The sequence below is a fragment of the Oncorhynchus keta genome, unplaced genomic scaffold, assembly GCF_023373465.1.
Source record: "Oncorhynchus keta strain PuntledgeMale-10-30-2019 unplaced genomic scaffold, Oket_V2 Un_scaffold_1526_pilon_pilon, whole genome shotgun sequence".
NCBI classification, from domain to species: Eukaryota; Metazoa; Chordata; class Actinopteri; order Salmoniformes; family Salmonidae; genus Oncorhynchus; species Oncorhynchus keta.
In genome coordinates, this window is record NW_026290798.1 from 602,186 (window position 1) to 621,963 (window position 19,778).

At 42.2% G+C, this 19,778-nt stretch overlaps 1 pseudogene; it reads right to left on the reverse strand.

The window, feature by feature from the left end:
- Positions 1–321: 321 nt before the first annotated feature.
- Positions 322–18,265, reverse strand: LOC127927560 (basic helix-loop-helix transcription factor scleraxis-like; annotated as a pseudogene).
- Positions 18,266–19,778: the final 1,513 nt, after the last annotated feature.

The following is a 19,778-nucleotide window of genomic DNA, read 5'->3' on the forward strand; positions in this document are numbered from 1 at the left end:
AATACAAAAACACATAAACAATACACAACATTGGCCCAGATTTCCAAATGTTCAACTATTTATGAAAAGATCTTGATGATTTTTCAGGAGGTGGACCGAAATCTGTCAGAGCGCTCAAAACATTGTATGTGTGTGTAAGTCTTTGGAGGGTCGGACAAAAGGACAAGACAAGGAGCAGTTGGACATCCATGGATATAGCACAATGAAGTGGACCTCTTCTTCTTCTTCAAACAGGGGTCACGGATGGCGGATAGAAAAGGAAGCAGCAAAGATGCAGGACAGAGGACAATCTGAGTGAACCCTGCACACATTGTAAAGCCATCAGAACAGAGCCTGTGAGTCAGTAGCGCTCCTGGGAAAAAGAAGGAAGAACGCAGGAGAAGAGGAGGAGAGACGGAGGGAGCACATGGAATTCCAAAGGTAAACGAGAGGACAGTCAGGGGAAGGGACAGGCAGACTTCCAGAGCTCTACCTGCAGATGTAATCTAGGATCTGTTCCTCTGCTCTGCCAGTCACCATCACCACTGTCTGAGGCTGAGGGCTGTGCTTCTGCTTGTGCTTCTGAAAAGCACTCTGTAACAACTGTTGATGTAAAAGAGAAGAGCTTTATAAATCCATCTGATTGGTAATTGATGAAAGGATGGGGGATGTCAGGGTCTGCATGGTACTGAACTACTGCTGATTCTTCCTAAAGGGTTGCCTTTCTCCCATGATTCAGCCAGTACACTTCAGATCCATCAGTGTAATAGCAATATGTTTCACATCAATAACATGAACATCCAGCACGTATTGATGAGAGTGAAGGGCATACAGTCCAGGGAGGGTTCTAGACTGGTGTTATGTCATATTTGGGTGCTCTGAAGTCCGTGGAAGGTTCAGTAACGAGTCATTTGTGTGTCCAGAGCCCAAGTAGTGCACTATATAGGGAATATAGTGCCATTTGGGCTGCAGCCGTTGACATAGCTGTCCTCCTCTGCCTGTTCATTATAATGCCCAGTAGTTTAAGGATAGATAGTAACCGGTCATGAGTCTATATATCATCCCATGTTTCATGGACTTTTTGCTGCCACATCCTCCCTTAACACACCTATCAAATCCTCCATGGTCTTAAATACACCATTGTGCTTTCAATATATATATAGTATATATATATATATATATATATATATATATATATATATATATATATATATATTATATATATATACACATGATACAAATATTGTATTCTTATTAAGTACGCAACTGTAATTCCAACTTTCATTTGAAGAATAGGCTAATTGAACTGATCCTTCACAATAGCGTTGGATATTTATCCTCTGGATGTTTCTGTCCTTCAGGCGTTATCTTCTTACAGTTGTTTTCTGTCTCTGTCTCTGTTCTGAAAGAGAGAAAACATCATCAGACCTCCTGGTTTTCACCCACTGAAGATGACTCCCTATCCCCTTAATAGTGCACTATTTTTGACTATGTCCCATAGGACTAAGTCGCTCTGGATAAGAGCGTCTGCTAAATGACTTAAATGTAAATGTAATGTAAATGACTCACGTTTACTTTTGGTCAAAAGTAGTGCACTATATAGGGAATAGAGTGCCATTTGGGACGCACACTTAGATTAGATGCATGAACTGATGTAGCCCAGCTCTCCATTTCACCTTATTTTTCAGTCTGCAGTCACAATGACATCATTGTAATCTAGGCCAACAGAGTGAAAAATAAAGGGTTTGAATCAGAATGGGATGTTTAGCATTTGTCTGTTCCATCAAAACAGAGCACCCTTGATTTTCTCCTGTGGTTATTTCCTTGGGGTCCAGGTTGTCTGGACAGGAAGCCAGCCCAGGGAACAGCAAGCAGAGCCTCATATTTTCCCTTCTCACCTCTCTGTGTTTTGTGACACACCTGGCTTGCATTACGTCTATTCGCTTTGGTGAGGAGGTTGTAAGTTATAGGAATGGCATTGTTTCTTGAGTCAGAGCTAGGCTGTACCGTATGTGAGCTAAGCGGGAGCGGGAGCTGGAGCTCCTAATCAATGCTCCTGGAGTCAAATGGATTCTAATCAGAATAAGAAGCTCTGGTCAGTTTTCTTACTGAAGCTTTTGGGGAAATCTTATGGCTACTGACAGAATATTAATACACTGAACAAAAATATAAACGCAACATGCAACAATTTCAAAGAATACAGTTCAAATAAGGAAATTTGTCAATTGAAATAAATTAATTAAGAGATAATCTAGGGATTTCACATGGCTGGGAATACAGATATGCATCTGTTGATCACAGATACCTTAAAAAAAGGTAGGGGTGTGGATCAGAAAACCAGTCAGTATCTGGTGTGACCACCATTTGCCTCATGCAGCGTGACACAACTCCTTTGCATAGAGTTAATCAAGCTGTTGAGTGTGGAATGTTGTCCCACTCCTCTTCAATGGCTGTGTGAAGTTGCTGGATATTGGTGGGAACTGGAACATGCTGCAATACACATTGATCCAGAGTATCCCAAACATGCTCAAACTCACATGTCTGGTGAGTATGCAAGCCATAGAAGAACTAGGACATGTTCAGCTTCCAGGAATAGTGTACAGATCCTTGCGACATGGGGCCATGCATTATCATGCTGAAACATGAGATGATGGCTGTCTGCCATCTGCCCGGTACAGTTGAAACCGGGATTCGTCCATGAAGAGCACACTTCTCCAGCATTCCAGTGGCCATCAAAAGTGAGTATTTGCCCACTGAAGTCGGTTGTGACGCCAAACTGCAGTCAGGTCAAGACCCTGGTGAGAACAACGAGCACGCAGATGAGCTTCCCTGAGAGGGTTTCTGACAGTTTGTGCAGAAATTCTTAGATTGTGCAAATCCAGTTTCATCAGCTGTGCGGGGGGCTGGTCTCAGAGGATCCTGCATGTGAAGAAGCTGGATGTTGAGGTCCTGGGTTGGCATTGTTACACGTGGTCTGCGGTTGTGAGGCCGGGTTGGTCCTGTGTAACTCAGTTGGTAGAGCATAGTGCTTGCAACACCAGGATTGTGGGTTCAAATCCCATGGGGGACCAGAATGAAAATGTAAGCACTCACTACTGTAAGTCTACCTGGACAGAGTCTGCTAAATGACTCACTACTGTACGTCTCTCTGGATAAGAGAGTCTGCTAAATGACTCACTACTGTAAGTCTCTCTGGATAAGAGAGTCTGCTAAATGACTCACTACTGTAAGTCTCTCTGGATAAGAGAGTCTGCTAAATGACTCACTACTGTAAGTCTCTCTGGATAAGAGAGTCTGCTAAATGACTCACTACTGTAAGTCTCTCTGGATAAGAGAGTCTGCTAAATGACTCACTACTGTAAGTCTCTCTGGATAAGAGAGTCTGCTAAATGACTCACTACTGTAAGTCTCTCTGGATAAGAGTGTCTGCTAAATGACTCACTACTGTAAGTCTCTCTGGATAAGAGAGTCTGCTAAATGACTCACTACTGTAAGTCTCTCTGGATAAGAGTGTCTGCTAAATGACTCACTACTGTAAGTCTCTCTGGATAAGAGAGTCTGCTAAATGACTCACTACTGTAAGTCTCTCTGGATAAGAGTGTCTGCTAAATGACTCACTACTGTAAGTCTCTCTGGATAAGAGAGTCTGCTAAATGACTCACTACTGTAAGTCTCTGGATAAGTCTGTAAGTCTCTCTGGATAAGAGAGTCTGCTAAATGACTCACTCACTACTGTAAGTCTCTCTGGATAAGAGTGTCTGCTAAATGACTCACTACTGTAAGTCTCTCTGGATAAGAGAGTCTGCTAAATGACTCACTACTGTAAGTCTCTCTGGATAAGAGTGTCTGCTAAATGACTCACTACTGTAAGTCTCTCTGGATAAGAGTCTGCTAAATGACTCACTACTGTAAGTCTCTGGATAAGAGTCTGCTAAATGACTCACTACTGTAAGTCTCTCTGGATAAGAGTGTCTGCTAAATGACTCACTACTGTAAGTCTCTCTGGATAAGAGAGTCTGCTAAATGACTCACTACTGTAAGTCTCTCTGGATAAGAGAGTCTGCTAAATGACTCACTACTGTAAGTCTCTCTGGATAAGAGAGTCTGCTAAATGACTCACTACTGTACGTCTCTCTGGATAAGAGCGTCTGCTAAATGACTCACTACTGTACGTCTCTCTGGATAAGAGAGTCTGCTAAATGACTCACTACTGTAAGTCTCTCTGGATAAGAATGTCTGCTAAATGACTCACTACTGTAAGTCTCTCTGGATAAGAGTGTCTGCTAAATGACTCACTACTGTAAGTCTCTCTGGATAAGAGCGTCTGCTAAATGACTCACTACTGTAAGTCTCTCTGGATAAGAGCGTCTGCTAAATTACTCACTACTGTAAGTCTCTCTGGATAAGAGTGTCTGCTAAATGACTCACTACTGTAAGTCTCTCTGGATAAGAGCGTCTGCTAAATGACTCACTACTGTAAGTCTCTCTGGATAAGAGCGTCTGCTAAATTACTCACTACTGTAAGTCTCTCTGGATAAGAGCGTCTGCTAAATGACTCACTACTGTAAGTCTCTCTGGATAAGAGCGTCTGCTAAATGACTCACTACTGTAAGTCTCTCTGGATAAGAGCGTCTGCTAAATTACTCACTACTGTAAGTCTCTCTGGATAAGAGAGTCTGCTAAATGACTCACTACTGTAAGTCTCTCTGGATAAGAGAGTCTGCTAAATGACTCACTACTGTAAGTCTCTCTGGATAAGAGAGTCTGCTAAATGACTCACTACTGTAAGTCTCTCTGGATAAGAGAGTCTGCTAAATGACTCACTACTGTAAGTCTCTCTGGATAAGAGAGTCTGCTAAATGACTCACTACTGTAAGTCTCTCTGGATAAGAGCGTCTGCTAAATGACTCACTACTGTAAGTCTCTCTGGATAAGAGAGTCTGCTAAATGACTCACTACTGTAAGTCTCTGGATAAGAGAGTCTGCTGGAATCTATTTCTGTTTTCTTTAGATGTGGACATCATTTGTTGAATAAATATTATTGTTATATTAAAGGTTAAGGAGGTTTCATCTGCATGAGTTAAATACGCCCTTCAAGGAGGCTTATCAATGATATACATTTCCCCTTTTTGTATTGAAACAGTAGCGTATCTAAAATATTGATTTACTAAGCATGGATTTTCCAAGCTTTCTTTTTCACTTAATGAAATAGTTTTGTCCTGGCTATTCTGTGGAGTAAATAATAAGTTAAAATGATTACATTGTCCTGAATAGGGCGGCACTACTCCAACATGACTAACTAGTTGGAAAAATACATTCAAACAAATTCATCATGCTCAGTGTCATATATTGACACTGAGGCGGCAGGGTAGCCTAGTGGTTAGTGTGTTGGACTAGTAACCGAAAGGTTGCAAGTTTGAATCCCCGAGCTGAAAAGGTACAAATCTGTTGTTCTACCCCAGAACAGGCAGTTAACCCACTGTTCCTAGGCTGTCATTGAAAATAAGAATTTGTTCTTAACTGACTTGCCTAGTTAAATAAATACATCTACATGTTTTATCTCTATTCAATCTAATTTATAACTTGTCTTTATAACGATCCTGTTGCTGATAATCTAATTACATTAACATGACAATTAATTTAAATGCGCTCATTTATTTAATGTGCACTTTAGGACTGACTCCTGTTTCGTGTTGGATTCGTCTTTAACTACTTCCATATGTCTGTCCATGATAAAACACCCAGTGAAGATCATTTGAATACAATACAAGGCATGAGGTGGAATACAGTCGCAGGAGCAGCAGCACTGCACAGCACTCAACTCTATGCTGCGTCACAAATGGAACCCTATTCACTTTATAGTGCGCGGACTCATAGGGCTCTGGTCAGAAGTAGTGCACTATGGGAAAACGGTGCCATTTAGAGTACATACTATTAGTACTGCTCACAGCAGAGAGGGAACGCAACAGTCAACAACAAGCTTCCTCTGAACACAAAACATTCACTTCAATTTTTTCCGATTGGTAACACTTTATCATAACTTTCATGAATAAGCATGATTATTAAACAATTTAATCAACGATTTATAAATAAGTATTTCAATATTGGTAAAAATGTACAAGTATTTATAATGGCTTTACTCATAAACGTTTTTATGAAGTGTCACCAGCGCTTCTGACTTTGCATTTGGTTTAATACTCAATATCCAGTATCCATTTAACTAAAGGTACTGGGCTGGACCAATGTTGCTGTAATGTTTGGACCCTAAGGGGAAGCCTGGTTTGTAATGGGAGTGTTCACTGCCAAGCATCATCACTAGATCCCATGAAGCCAAGATCCCTGGCATTCTAACCTTGATATGGAGACTATAGATTTACTGGGTTTATCCACTTTATAATTCTATAAATCTACAGCTAGAATATACAGTATTCATAAATGCTGGCCATGCTCTGTCTAAATGGAATAGAGAGTATAGTATGAAGTTTGATAAAGTACACTCAATAGGCATGATATGGTTGAGGCATGTAGTCTCCTACACAGTAAGTCATAGCTATAGCTTAAGCATGTATGACTTTATTTTCATACATTTTATGCCTCAGTTGAGGGTAACAACACTTGTGAAAACCTTGAAGAGACAATGATGTTTTACTTTATACAGTGTTCTCTCTCTACAGTCTACAATAGCTCATTAGCCCACTCTGCAGGTCTTGAAATGTGTTGAAAAGACAAAACTGCACTCGTATTATATACTGAATAGTTCACATATGCTTCATTTAATTATATTCTTCTTCTTTAGAAACAAAGAAACGAGTGGCTGCTGAAGGGTGTTTTTCTGGGAGTAATGAGCACTGGGGTTGTGTCCCAAATGGCACCCTATTCCTACATAGTGCACTACTTTTGACCAGAGCCCTATGAGTCCTGGTACAAAGTAAAGCACTTTAAAGGAAATGGGGTGCCATTTGGGACTGCCTAAATGGGAGAAATGAGTGAGAGCTGTTATGGAGACCAGTTTTACTTTAAGCATCACATCAAAGAGCTAAAAGAGCGAGCTCAATCTGTTTCAAATACCAGCAGCAGAATGAATACAGGGTTCAGCACTGGATCAATCATTTAAAGGGCAATTATCTCATTAGCTGGTTTATTCTGTAGGATTCTAACAATGTCCAATTACTTCCAGGATACATTTATTCTGGATTCATTATTGGGATATATGGTCAGAATCTGTTTTCATTTGTCTGTTTCCAAAAGTCCAAATCCAATGACCAATTATACTGTTGTAAAATTTTATAGTCGCTGAACTTTGAATTAAAACCATTCACAGCATTATAAATCTGAAATATTTCTTCATGCATTGTATAAATATGACTCCTTCCTGATAGTGAAGAGTATTTTCACATTGTCATCCTCTTTCTGATGTTTAGCTGCCTTAGTCAAACATTGTATATTCATTCTATGTTGCAAATCTAAGGCATACATTCTATACATGCATACATTCTATACATTCATACATTCTATACATGCATACATTCTATACATGCATGCATTCTATACATTCTATACATGCATACATTCTATACATTCTATATATGCATACATTCTATACATGCATACATTCTATACATTCATATATTCTATACATGCATACATTCTATACATGCATACATTCTATACATTCTATACATGCATACATTCTATACATTCTATATATGCATACATTCTATACATGCATACATTCTATACATGCATACATTCGATACATTCATACATTCTATACAAGCATACATTCTATACATTCTATACATGCATACATTCTATACATTCTATATATGCATACATTCTATACATTCTATACATGCATACATTCTATACAGGCATACATTCTATACATTCATACATTCTATACAAGCATACATTCTATACATTCTATATATGCATACATTCTATACATTCTGGAGTCATATGTCTGTTTCCAAAAGTCCAAATCCAATGACCAATTATACTGTTGTAAAATGTTATAGTCGCTGAACTTTGAATTAAAACCATTCACAGCATTATAAATCTGAAATATTTCTTCATGCATTGTATAAATATGACTCCTTCCTGATAGTGAAGAGTATTTTCACATTGTCATCCTCTTTCTGATGTTTAGCTGCCTTAGTCAAACATTGTATATTCATTCTATGTTGCAAATCTAAGGCATACATTCTATACATGCATACATTCTATACATGCATACATTCTATACATTCTATACATGCATACATTCTATACATTCTATATATGCATACATTCTATACATGCATACATTCTATACATTCATATATTCTATACATGCATACATTCTATACATGCATACATTCTATACATTCTATACATGCATACATTCTATACATTCTATATATGCATACATTCTATACATTCTATACATGCATACATTCTATACATGCATACATTCTATACATTCATATATTCTATACATGCATACATTCTATACATGCATACATTCTATACATTCTATACATGCATACATTCTATACATTCATATATTCTATATATGCATACATTCTATACATGCATACATTCATATATTCTATACATGCATACATTCTATACATGCATACATTCTATACATTCTATACATGCATACATTCTATACATTCTATATATGCATACATTCTATACATTCTATACATGCATACATTCTATACATGCATACATTCTATACATTCATACATTCTATACAGGCATACATTCTATACATTCTATACATGCATACATTCTATACATGCATACATTCTATACATTCTATACATGCATACATTCTATACAGGCATACATTCTATACAGGCATACATTCTATACATTCATACATTCTATACAGGCATACATTCTATACAGGCATACATTCTATACATGCATACATTCTATACATGCATACATTCTATACATGCATACATTCTATACAGGCATACATTCTATACATTCATACATTCTATACAGGCATACATTCTATACATTCTAGTTATTGTTGAATGATACTATCACAATCCCCACCATTGGGTTCAACGATGAATGAATATCTTTATGCTGTGCATGGGACAAAAAAACATAATGTCTACAGTTTCTGTCAAATGGCACCTTGTTCCCTATATAATGCATTACTGTTGACCAGAGCACTATGGACTCTGGCATCCTGTTCTCTATATAATGCACTACTGTTGACCAGAGCACTATGGACTCTGGCATCCTGTTCCCTATATAATGCACTACTGTTGACCAGAGCACTATGGACTCTGGCATCCTGTTCCCTATATAATGCACTACTGTTGACCAGAGCACTATGGACTCTGGCACCCTGTTCCCTATATAATGCACTACTGTTGAACAGAGAACTATGGACTCTGGCACCCTGTTCCCTATATAATGCACTACTGTTGACCAGAGAACTATGGACTCTGGCACCCTGTTCCCTATATAATGCATTACTGTTGACCAGAGCACTATGGACTCTGGCATCCTGTTCCCTATATAATGCACTACTGTTGACCAGAGAATATGGACTCTGGCACCCTGTTCCCTATATAATGCACTACTGTTGACCAGAGAATATGGACTCTGGCACCCTGTTCCCCTATATAATGCATTACTGTTGACCAGAGCACTATGGACTCTGGCATCCTGTTCCCTATATAATGCACTACTGTTGACCAGAGCACTATGGACTCTGGCACCCTGTTCACTATATAATGCACTACTGTTGACCAGAGAACTATGGACTCTGGCACCCTGTTCCCTATATAATGCATTACTGTTGACCAGAGCACTATGGACTCTGGCACCCTGTTCCTATATAATACATTACTGTTGACCAGAGCACTATGGACTCTGGCACCCTGTTCCCTATATAATGCACTACTGTTGACCAGAGCACTATGGACTCTGGCACCCTGTTCCCTATATAATGCACTACTGTTGACCAGAGAATATGGACTCTGGCACCCTGTTCCCTATATAATGCACTACTGTTGACCAGAGCACTATGGACTCTGGCACCCTGTTCCCTATATAATGCACTACTGTTGACCAGAGCACTATGGACTCTGGCACCCTGTTCCCTATATAATACATTACTGTTGACCAGAGCACTATGGACTCTGGCACCCTGTTCCCTATATAATACATTACTGTTGACCAGAGAACTATGGACTCTGGCACCCTGTTCCCTATATAATGCACTACTGTTGACCAGAGCACTATGGACTCTGGCACCCTGTTCCCTATATAATACATTACTGTTGACCAGAGCACTATGGACTCTGGCACCCTGTTCCCTATAATGCACTACTGTTGACCAGAGCACTATGGACTCTGGCACCCTGTTCCCTATATAATGCACTACTGTTGACCAGAGCACTATGGACTCTGGACTCTGGCACCCTGTTCCCTATATAATGCATTACTGTTGACCAGAGCACTATGGACTCTGGCACCCTGTTCCCTATATAATGCATTACTGTTGACCAGAGCACTATGGACTCTGGCACCCTGTTCCCTATATAATGCACTACTGTTGACCAGAGCACTATGGACTCTGGCACCCTGTTCCCTATATAATGCACTACTGTTGACCAGAGCACTATGGACTCTGGCACCCTGTTCCCTATATAATGCACTACTGTTGACCAGAGAATTATGGACTCTGGCACCCTGTTCCCTATATAATGCATTACTGTTGACCAGAGCACTATGGACTCTGGCACCCTGTTCCCTATATAATGCATTACTGTTGACCAGAGCACTATGGACTATGGCACCCTGTTCCCTATATAATGCATTACTGTTGACCAGAGCACTATGGACTATGGACTCTGGCACCCTGTTCCCTATATAATGCATTACTGTTGACCAGAGAATATGGACTCTGGCACCCTGTTCCCTATACAATGCATTACTGTTGACCAGAGCACTATGGACTCTGGCACCCTGTTCCCTATACAATGCATTACTGTTGACCAGAGCACTATGGACTCTGGCACCCTGTTCCCTATATAATACATTATTGTTGACCAGAGCACTATGGACTCTTGCACCCTGTTCCCTATATAATGCATTATTGTTGACCAGAGCACTATGGACTCTGGCACCCTGTTCCCTATATAATGCATTACTGTTGACCAGAGCACTATGGACTCTTGCACCCTGTTCCCTATATAATGCACTACTGTTGACCAGAGCACTATGGACTCTGGCACCCTGTTCCCTATATAATACATTACTGTTGACCAGAGCACTATGGACTCTGGCACCCTGTTCCCTATATAATGCACTTCTGTTGACCAGAGCACTATGGACTCTGGCACCCTGTTCCCTATATAATGCACTTCTGTTGACCAGAGCACTATGGACTCTGGCACCCTGTTCCTATATAATACATTACTGTTGACCAGAGCACTATGGACTCTGGCACCCTGTTCCCTATATAATACATTACTGTTGACCAGAGCACTATGGACTCTGGCACCCTGTTCCCTATAATGCATTACTGTTGACCAGAGCACTATGGACTCTGGCACCCTGTTCCCTATATAATACATTACTGTTGACCAGAACACTATGGACTCTGGCACCCTGTTCCCTATATAATGCATTACTGTTGACCAGAGCACTATGGACTCTGGCACCCTGTTCCCTATATAATGCACTACTGTTGACCAGAACACTATGGACTCTGGCATCCTGTTCCCTATATAATGTACTACTGTTGACCAGAGCACTATGGACTCTGGCATCCTGTTCCCTATATAATGCACTTCTGTTGACCAGAGCACTATGGACTCTGGCACCCTGTTCCCTATATAATACATTACTGTTGACCAGAGCACTATGGACTCTGGCACCCTGTTCCCTATATAATGTACTACTGTTGACCAGAGCACTATGGACTCTGGCATCCTGTTCCCTATATAATGCATTACTGTTGACCAGAGAACTATGGACTCTGGCACCCTGTTCCCTATATAATACATTACTGCTGACCAGAGAACTATGGACAAATCTGGCACCCTGTTTTTATATAATACATTACTTTTGACCAGAGAACTATGGACTTTTTCTGGCACCCATTTTCCCTATATAATGCATTACTTTTGACCAGAGAACTATGGACTCCTGGCACCCTGTACCTCTATATGGCAGACTCACTACTTTTGACAATAGGCTGTCATGTAAAGTACTTATGTACAAATACTTTAAAGTGCTACATTAAGTAGTTTTTGGAGTATCTGTACTTTTAGTGTTTACTCCACTACATTCCTAAAGAAAATAATGTAGTTTTTACTGGCTATAGGTAAATTTTACCTTACACCCAGAAGTAGTGTTGGAGTGGTGCCCCTGGCCTTACATTTTGAATGCTTAGCAGGACAGGAACATGGTCTAATTCCACACTTATAAAGATAACATCCATGGTCATCCTCTAAATGACCTCTGATCTGGCAGACTCACAAATGCATCTTTTGTAAATGATGTGTGAGTGTTGGAGTGTGCCCCTGGCTATAGGTAAATGATGTCTGAGTGTTGGAGTGGTGCCCCTGGCTATAGGTAAATGATGTCTGAGTGTTGGAGTGGTGCCCCTGGCTATAGGTAAATGATGTCTGAGTGTTGGAGTGGTGCCCCTGGCTATAGGTAAATGATGTCTGAGTGTTGGAGTGGTGCCCCTGGCTATAGGTAAATGATGTGTGAGTGTTGGAGTGGTGCCCCTGGCTATAGGTAAATGATGTCTGAGTGTTGGAGTGGTGCCCCTGGCTATAGGTAAATGATGTCTGAGTGTTGGAGTGGTGCCCCTGGCTATAGGTAAATGATGTCTGAGTGTTGGAGTGGTGCCCCTGGCTATAGGTAAATGATGTCTGAGTGTTGGAGTGGTGCCCCTGGCTATAGGTAAATGATGTCTGAGTGTTGGAGTGTGCCCTGGCTATAGGTAAATGATGTCTGAGTGTTGGAGTGGTGCCCCTGGCTATAGGTAAATGATGTCTGAGTGTTGGAGTGGTGCCCCTGGCTATAGGTAAATGATGTCTGAGTGTTGGAGTGGTGCCCTGGCTATAGGTAAATGATGTCTGAGTGTTGGAGTGTGCCCCTGGCTATAGGTAAATGATGTCTGAGTGTTGGAGTGTGCCCCTGGCTATAGGTAAATGATGTCTGAGTGTTGGAGTGTGCCCCTGGCTATAGGTAAATGATGTCTGAGTGTTGGAGTGGTGCCCCTGGCTATAGGTAAATGATGTCTGAGTGTTGGAGTGGTGCCCCTGGCTATAGGTAAATGATGTCTGAGTGTTGGAGTGGTGCCCCTGGCTATAGGTAAATGATGTCTGAGTGTTGGAGCGTGCCCCTGGCTATAGGTAAATGATGTGTGAGTGTTGGAGTGGTGCCCCTGGCTATAGGTAAATGATGTCTGAGTGTTGGAGTGGTGCCCCTGGCTATAGGTAAATGATGTCTGAGTGTTGGAGTGTGCCCCTGGCTATAGGTAAATGATGTCTGAGTGTTGGAGTGTGCCCCTGGCTATAGGTAAATGATGTCTGAGTGTTGGAGTGTGCCCCTGATGCGTGCCCCTGGCTATAGGTAAATGATGTCTGAGTGTTGGAGGGTGCCCCTGGCTATAGGTAAATGATGTCTGAGTGTTGGAGTGGTGCCCCTGGCTATAGGTAAATGATGTCTGAGTGTTGGAGCGTGCCCCTGGCTATAGGTAAATGATGTGTGAGTGTTGGAGTGGTGCCCCTGGCTATAGGTAAATGATGTCTGAGTGTTGGAGTGTGCCCCTGGCTATAGGTAAATGATGTTGGAGCGTGCCCCTGGCTATAGGTAAATGATGTCTGAGTGTTGGAGTGGTGCCCCTGGCTATAGGTAAATGATGTCTGAGTGTTGGAGTGTGCCCCTGGCTATAGGTAAATGATGTTGGAGCGTGCCCCTGGCTATAGGTAAATGATGTCTGAGTGTTGGAGCGTGCCCTGGCTATAGGTAAATGATGTCTGAGTGTTGGAGCGTGCCCCTTGCTATAGGTAAATGATGTCTGAGTGTTGGAGTGGTGCCCTGGCTATAGGTAAATGATGTCTGAGTGTTGGAGCGTGCCCCTGGCTATAGGTAAATGATGTTGGAGTGTGCCCTGGCTATAGGTAAATGATGTGTGAGTGTTGGAGTGGTGCCCTGGCTATAGGTAAATGATGTCTGAGTGTTGGAGTGTGCCCTGGCTATAGGTAAATGATGTTGGAGCGTGCCCCTGGCTATAGGTAAATGATGTCTGAGTGTTGGAGTGTGCCCCTGGCTATAGGTAAATGATGTTGGAGCGTGCCCCTGGCTATAGGTAAATGATGTCTGAGTGTTGGAGCGTGCCCCTGGCTATAGGTAAATGATGTCTGAGTGTTGGAGTGGTGCCCCTGGCTATAGGTAAATGATGTCTGAGTGTTGGAGTGGTGCCCCTGGCTATAGGTAAATGATGTGTGAGTGTTGGAATGTGCCCCTGGCTATAGGTAAATGATGTCTGAGTGTTGGAGTGGTGCCCCTGGCTATAGGTAAATGATGTCTGAGTGTTGGAGTGTGCCTCTGGCTATAGGTAAATGATGTCTGAGTGTTGGAGTGGTGCCCCTGGCTATAGGTAAATGATGTCTGAGTGTTGGAGTGGTGCCCCTGGCTATAGGTAAATGATGTCTGAGTGTTGGAGTGGTGCCCCTGGCTGTAGGTAAATGATGTCTGAGTGTTGGAGTGGTGCCCCTGGCTATAGGTAAATGATGTCTGAGTGTTGGAGTGTGCCCTTGGCTATAGGTAAATGATGTGTGAGTGTTGGAGTGTGCCCCTGGCTATCCATACATTTTAAAAGCAAGAAAATGGTGCCATCTGTTGTGCTTAAAAGAAGACATTTGAAATAATTTTTACTTCTACATTTACTTCTGATACTTAAGTATATTTAGAACCAAATACTTTTAGACTTTTACTCAGGTGGTATTTTACTGGGTGACTTTCTATTAAGGTATCTATACCATTACTCAAGTATCACAATTGGGTATGTTTTTCACCACTGGGAATAGGGTTCCACTTGAGACAGGGACTCAGAGTTGTAACGGCAAGGTGGTTAACAGCAGAATGAATGAGGAGGAGAACAACACATCTCCAGATGTGACTATTTTGTATGCTGACTGTTATGCTTGTAGTAGTTATTTTGGCTGACTGTATGCTTGTAGTAGTTATTTTGGCTGACTGTATGCTTGTAGTAGTTATTTTGGCTGACTGTATGCTTGTAGTAGTTATTTTGGCTGACTGTATGCTTGTAGTAGTTATTTTGGCTGACTGTATGCTTGTAGTAGTTATTTTGGCTGACTGTATGCTTGTAGTAGTTATTTTGCTGACTGTATGCTTGTAGTAGTTATTTTGGCTGACTGTATGCTTGTAGTAGTTATTTTGGCTGACTGTATGCTTGTAGTAGTTATTTTGGCTGACTGTATGCTTGTAGTAGTTATTTTGGCTGACTGTATGCTTGTAGTAGTTATTTTGGCTGACTGTATGCTTGTAGTAGTTATTTTGGCTGACTGTATGCTTGTAGTAGTTATTTTGGCTGACTGTATGCTTGTAGTAGTTATTTTGGCTGACTGTATGCTTGTAGTAGTTATTTTGGCTGACTGTATGCTTGTAGTAGTTATTTTGGCTGACTGTATGCTTGTAGTAGTTATTTTGGCTGACTGTATGCTTGTAGTAGTTATTTTGGCTGACTGTATGCTTGTAGTAGTTATTTTGGCTGACTGTATGCTTGTAGTAGTTATTTTGGCTGACTGTATGCTTGTAGTAGTTATTTTGGCTGACTGTATGCTTGTAGTAGTTATTTTGGCTGACTGTATGCTTGTAGTAGTTATTTTGGCTGACTGTATGCTTGTAGTAGTTATTTTGGCTGACTGTATGCTTGTAGTAGTTATTTGCTGACTGTATGCTTGTAGTAGTTATTTTGGCTGACTGTATGCTTGTAGTAGTTATTTTGGCTGACTGTATGCTTGTAGTAGTTATTTTGGCTGACTGTATGCTTGTAGTAGTTATTTTGGCTGACTGTATGCTTGTAGTAGTTATTTTGGCTGACTGTATGCTTGTAGTAGTTATTTTGACTGACTGTATGCTTGTAGTAGTTATTTTGGCTGACTGTATGCTTGTAGTAGTTATTTTGCTGACTGTATGCTTGTAGTAGTTATTTTGCTGACTGTATGCTTGTAGTAGTTATTTTGGCTGACTGTATGCTTGTAGTAGTTATTTTGGCTGACTGTATGCTTGTAGTAGTTATTTTGTCCAGGGTATTTGTGACTTGCCTGACAACTCATTCACATTGCCCGGCCAAACACCAGGCTCACTATCATTTCTTCTCCAAGATGAACGTATGCAGTGATCGACAGAGCAGCGTAACTAAATTCAGGATGAGTCAGTCAGGCAAACTTGTGAGTACTGCATGGATGAATTCTCTTTTTTACGGGTTCATTTATACTTTGATGATACACGATTCTCTACCGTTCACTTTCCACCTGGAGTGATGATCTTGTCCAGTTCACAAGGTTCTAAATCCAACGGCTTAGTCCTCACTGTTTTCTCTGACGTCAACAATCAGTCCTCATCTAGGCCACTCATCCTGGGGCTGATGCAGGTCCTGCGTGGCTCAGTTGGTAGAGCATGGTGCTTGTAATGTCAGGACTGTGGGTTTGAGTCCTGCTGACCACCCATAACAACATGTATGTACGCACTACTGTAAGTCACTTTGGGGGACAAAGCGCCTGCTCAATGGAATATATTATGCAGGTCTAATGTAATGAGAGTTGAGGTTGTACTTCAGTGTTTCTGCTCTGACTGGTCCCATCGACTCCACCAGTGGTAGGGAACAGAGGTGTAGATTTCACACTGCGGGGAGGCTGCCACATGTCAACCATTCCCACATAAATGAGCTTAGATGTGCAACGGTCAGGTTAGGATGAAATTGGCTCCTTATTAATAACTACAGTATTATAGTATTACACTGATTTGAACGAGAAGGCAGCATTGAAGAGGGTGAATATATCCAAGTGTTTCCCTAACTTTTTTCCATAACCTACCTAATTAATTCAACATATTCTTATGATCAAACTAATGATAGTTTGGTGACAGTTTTAACTAATATAGACTATCTATAGGGGACTATCCAAATAACGTGGGGCTAAAACCCAGCCTTTAGCCATGAGGAGTTCGGCCACAAGACGCAGCCCACAGTGAAATTATCATTTTCTCAATGACAGATTTACCTACAATAAGAACCCAGAATTAGCTCTAAAATAGTTTGTTTGGAAGTTGAAATGCCACTTAAAGGGACTCTATGAACGGCCTAGTTTAGTTATTTTTTCTCTGGGAGGATTTCAACCAATAAGACCCTTGACATCCACACCATACCACTCTACTGTCAGTCATACAGTAGCTCTGCCTCCTCCAGTGGCACTCACCATTTTCCTCTGCTTGCTGAGGCAGAAAGTACAGATGTGTTTGGGCTGGTTCTCTGAGCCCGGTCGGGCGCGAGGGGCTGGGACTGGAGGGTGTGGTGGTGGAATGGGGGTGGAGGTGTGGCACGGCTGCCCATCCCCACACGCCTCCGCCCACCAGCAGTACATTACCCAGGTGGGAGATGTAGCTGGACGCCAGCCGCAGAGTCCCGATCTTGGACAGCTTCCTGTCGGCTGGCTCGGTGGGGATGAGGGTCCTCAGGGCAGTGAAGGCCGTGTTCACGCTGTTGGTGCGGTCCCTCTCTCGGCGTTTGCCACGTTCCGCTGCCGCACATCACCACCGGGGCCCCTGCCACCATCGGGGCCCCGCCAGCCTCCCGGCAACTCCGCAGAACTTCCTCTTCCTGCTTCCCACCTTGATCTGAAACCCGTTGGAGCCGCCGTTGAGACGGAAGGAGGACTTCTGGGAGTCGGAGCCCGAGCTCTCGCTGCCGCCGTTCTCCTCCTCGTCCTCTGACATCATGCTGATGTCGGAGAAGAGGAAGCGGCTTGGGGAGCCGTATGCACCATCGTAAAAGACATCAGTCCAGATCTACAAGACAGGTGGGAGACTCCTCTCTCATATAGAGACCTGTAGAAAGACCAGATCCCCCAGTACTGTAGATCCTCTACTTAATCCTTGGACATGAGGACAAAAGAGATCAAGACACTCAGATTAAATCACTATTTGCTATCTCTCGCTCTTTCTCTGCTTCTCTCACCTCTCTCTCTCTTCCTCTCTCTTTCTCTGTCTCACTCTCTCACCTATCTCTCTCTCTTCTCTGCTTCTCTCTCTCTCTCTCCTCTCTCTTTCTCTGTCTCACTCTCTCACCTATCTCTCTTTCTCTGTCTGTCTGTCTCTCTCTCTCAAGGTGGACCCCTCCTTCACTCCTGGCTGGCTATATTGTGAGCGTCTGTTTCCTCTGAGTTCCCCTCAGCGTGCTGTTAGCCTCCCTCTGCCTCTACACAGATACACGTGTGATTTCTGTCTGAGTGTCTCCGTATGGCTGTCCTTTATAGGCGGTGGGAGGGCCTGCTGCTCCGCTCTACTCTACTCCCCCCTCTGCTCTATGTAGGCGGTGGGAGGGCCTGCTGCTCTGCTCTACTCCCCCCTCTGCTCTATAGAAATCTCAGAGATCGTGTTAGACTCTCTGAGTGTCTGGGCTGGACTAGGGTTGGACTGGGGCTGGGGTATGACTGGGGCTGGGGTTGGACTGGGGCTGGGGTTGGACTAGACTGGGGCTGGGGTTGGACTAGACTGGGAAGGTGAAAAGAAAGGTGGTCTGTATGATGATGAAAACAAATACATGTGATAGACAGTCACTGAACGCTGGATGGTAAGGTCCACTACTTTATGCTCTCTCTCTCTCTCTCTCTCTCTCTCTCTCTCTCTCTCTCTCTCTCTCTCTCTCTCTCCTCTCCTCTCCTCTCCTCTCCACTTCACCATCTACACAGAAGCCTATTGATTTCATGTCAACTGTTTCACACCTCTCGTTCTCAACTAGCACAACAGCACAGTTCTGGACTATTGTCTTCATCTCAGTGTTCTACGATATGAGAAAGCACTGCCTTGACTGATTTGACTAGCGTGGCACTAACGTGAGGTTAGGGCAACACGAGACGGCTGTTGAAAGGTAATATCACAAATGTATAATTACACAATGTTTCAGTCAACCTTCATCTTTCTTATTTATTCATAATATTTATTCTGTGAAATTGACAGCGGAAAAGTAGCCAACAGTCAGCGCCATGGTTGATTAACAGGAAGTGCTAGAGGCAATAAAGTTGGGAGGAGGAAGTGGACGGACGGGAGAATACTGCAGCCAGGTGGACCTGACAGAATGCCTATGCTACTATTACATAGACATGCAGTAGCAGGATTTTCCCTCCACTTGACATATCTCACAGGACCATGCAGGCAGCTCAACACAGTATTACTTTCACCATCCTAATCAACTGCTTCAGGGGAGAAAACATTTTCTTCCTGAACAATAATCAGATATACTGCAAAATGGTCCTAGATGCCAAGAAAATGTCATCAACATAGGAAATAATATACTGCTTTCCATGGCAACATTTCCACATTGCAAAATATGGCCACATTTCAATTGCAAAATTACATTTGATCAATTAATTGAGTAAGTGAAAATAGCTAAAAACAATTGTACAAAAGACACGGCTTCCTTTTCTTGCTACATCATCAGCTGACATGTCCTTCTATGTGTTCTGTCCATTGGTATAACATCTCAACATGAATTCATTACTTAATATCTAGTGTCACTG